Source organism: Diadema setosum, chromosome 12, assembly GCF_964275005.1.
Source record: "Diadema setosum chromosome 12, eeDiaSeto1, whole genome shotgun sequence".
NCBI lineage: Eukaryota > Metazoa > Echinodermata > Echinoidea > Diadematoida > Diadematidae > Diadema > Diadema setosum.
In genome coordinates this window covers 26,853,099-26,859,469 of record NC_092696.1, presented here as the reverse complement: position 1 = coordinate 26,859,469, position 6,371 = coordinate 26,853,099, and the positions used below count along the sequence as shown (strand labels likewise).

At 42.5% G+C, this 6,371-nt stretch overlaps 1 pseudogene; it reads right to left on the bottom strand.

Moving 5' to 3' along the window:
* Positions 1-2,022: 2,022 nt before the first annotated feature.
* On the bottom strand, positions 2,023-5,668 carry LOC140235832 (toll-like receptor 3; annotated as a pseudogene).
* Positions 5,669-6,371: the final 703 nt, after the last annotated feature.

Here is a 6,371-nt window from a genome sequence, read left to right as displayed (position 1 = left end):
GTGGTGATCATCCACTCCCCAAGGGACATCTACCATCCAAGTTTAGTCACAAATGGAGTTATGGATCAAAAGTTATGACCCATGAAAGAAACGCGCCATAAAAACTTAACATTGGGCTCTAAAAGTTCGTTGACCCGTGTTTGTTACCATTGACCTTGTGGTGATCATCCACTCCCCGAGGGACATCTACCATCAAAGTTTAGTCACAAATGGAGTTATGGATCAAAGGTTATGACCCATAATAGAAACGCGCCATAACAACTTAACATTTGGCTCTAAAAGTTCATTGACCCCTGCTTATGACCTTTAACCTTGTGGTGATCATCCGCTCCCCAAGGGATATCTACCATCCAAGTTTAGTCACAAATGGAGTTATGGATCAAAAGTTATGACCCATAATAGAAACGCGCCATAAAAACTTAACATTGGGCTCTAAAAGTTCGTTGACCAGTGTTTGTGATCATTGACCTTGTGGTGACCATCCACTCCCCAAGGGACATCTACCATCTAAGTTTGGTCACAAATGGAGTTATGGATCAAAAGTTATGACCCATAATAAAAAAAACTTAAGATTTGGCCCTAAAGTGTTGTTTTTTTTTTGATTTTTTTTTTCATTTCCGACCAAACAATATAATATGACATTGCATATACACAAAGTCAGTACAAAGTAACCTTTACATGTCCAAATGAAATTTGAATACACGTCATTTGTTTACATGAAACAAAAAACATATTTTGGTAGAAGTACAAGGACAAAATGTGACTGAATCATAACAAAGAAAAGGTCGGAAATGGAGGGGACTGTTAAAAAGCCAAACTTGTAGAATGCAGTCCCCTCGGAGTCGCAATATAATAGTAATACACGAGACATTTTAACATAATCCACGGGAACCAGAACACAAAACGAGTACGCACTCAAACGCACACACACACAGTAACAAAGCAGCTCTCTTACATACACGTGGAAAGGATAAAAAGGAGACAGAAAGGGACAGGAAGACAGAGGGAAGGGCAAAGGAGGAGAGTATTGGGGGTCGATGCCAGGACACATGAGACCTTGGTCTTACCGAGAAGTTGTCTTCATATGAATGATATAACATAATGGTTATGAAATAAAGTAAACAAAATAAAGGCGTTAGCAGCAAGAGAAATCAGTTAGGAGCTTTCAGAATGCAAATCACCAGTAATATAAGAATTAATAAGCATTTTCTTTAATTTCAAAGTAAAAGTGTTGAAACTTAGAGATTCTTTTATACTGCTGTCAAGGGAATTCCAGAGTTTAGGTCCAGCGAAGGAGAATAAAGACTTTGCAAAAATTGTCCTAAACAGTGGTAAATGGAATTCATTGGTTTGTCTAGTGGGGTATGAAAGTTCATTGACCCCTGCTTTTGAGCTTTGACCTAGAGGTGACCTTCATGTATGGTAAAATGTGAAACTTTGTATGACTACTCTTCCCTCAAAGTTTGATTGCAATGAAGCCCAGAGTAAAGAGTTATTGAAGTTTTTGTAGCGCTACGGACAGACGACGGACGGACGGACGACGGACAGACGGACGACGGAAGGACAAACAACGGACAGACAGACGCCGCAGGCGATCCCTTAGTCTCCCCTCACCTCCAGTGGGCTCGACAAAAATTGACCAAAGTCTTTCAAATTGTGTCTCACTGCTTGGTAAAGAGTCTTCGCTCTTTATCAATTTTCTTGAGTAACAAGGCATAAGATAACGTCCTATCTGTAGGACCAAACTGTAACATCCACTTACCGCTGAGTGTAATGATTCTGTCATCATCACCCCACCTATGTCTGTTTTCCCCTCTCACTCCTCATCGATCACGTGTAGGCACTGTTCCACTTTTATGACGGTCTAAGCACTGCGTCTTGATCAACGGTCTCATATAAACATCACTGAGCAATTTCCAAGCAGAATAATCACAACACATCTCCCCTCATCACAACATTAATACAGGTATACAGTGAGACACCACAGAGTGTATCCTAAAACAATAAACTGACTTGTCATGTTCATTTACTGCGGGGAACAAGAGGGTTACAGTATCTGATAAAGATCATGTATTTTCCGAGCTGTTCCCAGAAATAAGACTGTCCCTCAAGGTCTTGCGGCCACATAAGGTACGCCCGATTTTCACTGAGGAAAAGAAGGATCAGGAATGTCAGATCAGCGTCCGGTATTTCTTCCCGAAACACCAGCACGATTTTTTCCATCTAGACCTCATTAACGTGGTCCATGGCGAGTCGGAATTTAAAAAGGAACATGTGGTCCCTGAGAGCATTCGCGCTGATGAGAAAGATCACCTTGAAGCTGTTTTCCACTAGAAGGTTGACGAAATCCAGGTAGTAGGCCCTACATCCCAAGCCAAGGGCCTCTAATCCGATGGCAAGTCGGCCATATTCTGGCAGGTTCTCTTCCATTCCACGTATGAAGATCCCATCCGTCCACTCTTCGTCGTGTGTGACAATGTACATATCATATTTGAAATCTTCTCTTTGCTCCCGCGGGATGATTTCCCGGTAACCAATGAAGTGGATCTTGCACAGAAAGAGCCCGTACCTGATTTTCCAGCGATTGTAGTAGATCACGATCAGGACGAGTGTAACACACGCAGGCTAACACACTGGCTAACAATGAAAAGTACAATACATACTGTGGGCCACACTCTCTAACTGGATCAAATTCAATCAAAAGCTTTCCTGCAGCAGATTTGAATGACCCTTCGTGAGAACACCTGGTTGCGAGACTATATTCAAGTCTGATAGACCTCTGAGCGGTAAGCACTATTTGGGCACCCGTCCCGCTTCATCATGAATATTCATCAGGCAGTAAGATACTGTACTAGTAAATGGCAGAACACTGGATATGTGCCATAGAATGTAAAAACGTATTGCCGGGAAATGTAAAATTCTCGAAAATTGCATCAACGGGGAATGTAAAAACGTCTCGCCGGGAGATGGAAAAATGTTAAGTTTTGCCGAGAAATGTAAAAACGCTGCCGGGAAATGTAAAAATTATGCATTTCCACGGTATTACGGATACATGTAGATGATGAATATTCAAGATGAAGCGGGACGGGTGCCCAAATAGTGCTTACCCCTCTCTGAGCTACCCACTTAGGTGGCCATTCAAGGGAACAGTTGCACGCCCACTGATTTTCCTCCAATTCAAGTTCCAAAATAGCATGTAGTATAAAACGGTATAGGCTCGAATGTTGTGAATTGTAGCATGACGAGCTTGCTGAATGAGAGATTTAATCAGGTTAGATTAACAAGGTGTCGAAACAGATCAGCTTTCAAGAAATTTAGATTATTGGAAGCTAATGATAGTTCTCTCAATTGCATTGTATCTTTGAAAATATCGCCGAGAATGTAGCGTAGCTCATTGCCTGCCAGACTAAGAATCTGTAGACTGAAAAGCCCATTAAACACTGGAAGTATCGAAGACAGTATCTTTCATCCATTAACTGTTATCAGGTATAACACTTGCAAGGTTGGTAGATTTTGAAAGAAATCGGTGGGCATATAAAACATGTTGGTACCAGCAAGGTTCAATACGCGTAAATCACGCAGTCCTTCAAAAGAGGACATACTGTTCTTGTCATCCCAAAGGTCAAAAACATGTATGCCGGTTTTCTCAAAGCTTATTTCCTGCAGAAGAGGTGTGAAGTTTTTGAATGCTCCAGGGGCAACCATGTCTGGAGGAATTCCCTCTACACCCCAAAAGTTTAGTACTCTCAGAGAAGGCACATTCAGTTGAAATGCAACTGACATAGAGCACTCAGTCAAACTTATAAAGGCCCGGTCCCACTGACACAAAGCATATGCAGAAAGGACACAGCGGACGAGCAAAATTTCGGGGATGGCTTCATCCGCTTTCATCCGCTCCAGAAATTGACAAAATTGGCGAAAATTGACGGTAACAGAACGGAAATAGAACGGACGTGGGTAGCATGTAGCGGGGATGTTAAACGGATGTTCATCGGAAGCCTAGCGGATGAAAGCGGATGGAAGGGGATGACAGCTCCGAAGGGGTTACCGGAGATAATTGCGAAACGGACGCATAGCAGAAAAAGCGGATGCAGAGTGGATGCAGAGCGGATGCAGAGCGGATGCAGAGGGGATGCAGAGGGGATGCTTTCGAAATACTTTATATATGGAGATGCATACGCTTACATCCTTTCTATTAACGTGCTATTAACGATGTGAAGACGTTCCACGTACCATATCTTTCCTCCCTCTTTCCGTTTTTAGCTGCAGCGGATGTGAGTTGCGAGGATGCCCAGAGGATGCAGAGAGGATGCAGCGGACGTTTAAGGGATGCCGCACGGACATACAACGTTTGTTGCTCGTATGTCGCGGATTTACATCGTACACAGCGGAAAGTTCATCCGTTCTAAAAAGTTTTAAGCAGCTTAAAACTTTTTGCGCGGATGAAATCACAGTGGACGGATGCTCGATGGATAGAGCGGATGAAACACGTATGCGATGGGTACACAGCGGATTCGTAGCGTTTTCCAACGGATGGCAAGATTTTTTGTACGCTTTACATCCTCTTTGCATCCGTAAGTGCAGTGGGACCGGGCCTTAGATAATTCAACGAGATTAGATCCGAGAGAACCACGTGCGATAGTGGGTCCAGATTATTGTTCGATAAATCTAAAAACTCTAGATTCTTCAAACCATTGAATGCGCGAGTCCCTATTCGCGCAAAGGCGTTCAGTCCCAGGTAAAGTGTGGTGAGATTTATCTTCCACACATGATTGTCCAAATTTATAGAAGAAATTCTATTGCCTACCAGGGGCAGCACTCGCAGCGAGGACATACCCGAAAAGTGGCTAGGTTCAATCGCTTCCAGCCAGTTGGCATTAAGGGCCAGGTTATATACGTCAGTCAGATTTTCGAATCCTCTTGGAATAAGTTGTCTAAGTTCATTGATACCGAGGTCTAGCTTACGAAGGTATTTTCCCTGTAATGCACCGAATAGTCCAGGTCGTAAGGAAGTGAGGCCGATTTCTCTGATGTATAGGTATGTTATTGATGACGACGACCTTACACCCTCGAATAGGTGCTGAAGCTCTTTCTCTGGTAGCAGTATTCCACTCATATCCAGGCCTTCGACTCTGAGGGAGGAAATGGTGGCTGGGCTAATGAAGCGTATCGGGTTGTAAGAAAGATCTAGAAGATCTACTCTGCAGTCCATGACAAAAGATTGTTCTGACAGTTCAGTAAAATTATTGTCCGGGAGTGAAACGATGTGAAATACCACGTTGTGGCAATCCGTCCAGCTGATATTCCGCAAAGCGTTGTCTCTTAAACCAAGCGTGGCTGGTACAATCATCGCCTTGAAGACATCATCCGAGACATGAGCAAGGTTAGTACGATTTAGCTGAATGTTTGCTAGGGCACCGTTGGCAAACATGTCCCCTCGTAGTACCGGTAGACGTCCATTATCCGACAAATCGAGATTTCGCAGAAATGACATCTTCAAGAACGTGCCACTGTCAATGAAAGAAATATCGTTTGACCGAATAATCAGAACTTCTAATTGCTTGTAGGGTGAAAACGATGTTTTGTACAAGGCGGTGATCTTGTTGATGCTCAAATCGAGAATCTCAGTGTCAATGGGCAGATCCCTCGGCACCGAAGTCAGGTCCATAGCGCAACACATCATGAGGTGAATGTCTCGCTCAAAAAGACATTTCCTAGATGCAACTGGTTTAGAAGTGGTCCGCATTGTAGGCATCGATACGAGGCTGTGTATTATTAGAGTGAATAGGACGAGATATGTCTGGGCTGAGTAATGCATGTCTACTGCCATTATCGCCGTTCTCTGTACCAAAAACAAATAGCAATGCAAAACATTGACATTTATTCAATCATGAGAGCTTATGATGTCAATAAACAATGTAAACCGACGTATCAGTAATAAGGTCGTATTTAAATACAAACAGTTAAGATAGTGTAGTCAACAGGATTCAGCTGCGAGATGTACTTTTTAAATATTTTTAGGAGACAGAAATATATACTGAAAAGATCCAGGTGTTAAATATGAAACACTGAGCTGGTGTTCCGGTGCTCATTTATGGTCTTAGATTAACACCTCCTGGTATCATTTAAAGATATAAAATAGTTTTTTAATAGTCTCTTAGTTGCTAGTATTCTAGTTGATTTTGAACTTCGACAAGACGATCAAGTATTTTCCGGTAACGTACTTGATTTTTGAAAAAAAAAAGTGTGAATACATTTACACCATAGCTGGACGGGTGTTATACCATTGACATAAACACCAGCACTATCAAATCAACACCATGCGATGTCATTGTTGAATTAACACCAACGCAGTGTCAAAATATATCACC